This window comes from Arachis stenosperma, chromosome 2 (genome assembly GCF_014773155.1).
Source record: "Arachis stenosperma cultivar V10309 chromosome 2, arast.V10309.gnm1.PFL2, whole genome shotgun sequence".
Taxonomy (NCBI): domain Eukaryota; kingdom Viridiplantae; phylum Streptophyta; class Magnoliopsida; order Fabales; family Fabaceae; genus Arachis; species Arachis stenosperma.
In genome coordinates, this window is record NC_080378.1 from 2,535,856 (window position 1) to 2,536,823 (window position 968).

A 968-nucleotide genomic window follows, 5' to 3' on the forward strand; every position below is an offset into this window, starting at 1 on the left:
CAGTGACCTGAGCTATGGCCCAGTCCCGATTTTACTTATGTCACGGCCCAAAATAAACCTTGACCGGCGCTCAGGAAAACAATCCCCTAGCAAGCCAATTAGACTCAAATATAAATTAAATAAGAAAGTTACAAAGATTTTGACTAATTTACAAGTTCTAAAATAAATAGTTATATATTTTTAACAAAAGTTAAAATAATTAAAAATGGTTGGATCCTGCCTGTGATATATGAAGCATACAACTTCTAAGAACTCAACAAGTTAAGAAACAGATACTCATTCCAGATCATAATTCTTGAATAGAAGGGCTCACATATTCAAATGTTTATTTCTGAAAAAATATTTTTAGAAAAACGGAATGAGTTTCGCAACTCAGTGACTAGACAATACATTTATAATCCGCATGAGATCATATAAAAATTATCATTAAAGTAATTATTAATTAGAAAATTGTAATTGATCATAATAAGTGAATCAATAAGGGAGTTCTCATACAAAAATCAAATCAAAAGTCCACACTTGGACGGCTCCACCTCTATGGGTAGTCCTTTCCTCTTATGTGTCCTAACAAAATAACATATCTAACGTGTGGCCTACACCTTAGATTAGCAACACCCCTGCTAGCTGGAATCTAAATTAACATTATGACCGCTGTTAACTACAATTTTCTAATACGAGTCTTCCAAACCAATTCAAACATATAATTTCAAATATAATAAATCTTGGATCTTTCAACTAAACAAATTCAAAACATATAATTTCAAATATAATAATTTTCGGTCTTTTAAATATATGTGGTATCGAATAAAATTAAATAATACTTTCTCATTATAAATTTTCGGTCAGTGAGTATTAACAAATATTTCAACCCTTTAAAAGTATATATTTGAGTAAAATCAAATGTTCTAAAATAATGTAAAGCTTCAAACATATATATAGTCTCATGTAAAATTTTTAAAGTATGAGCT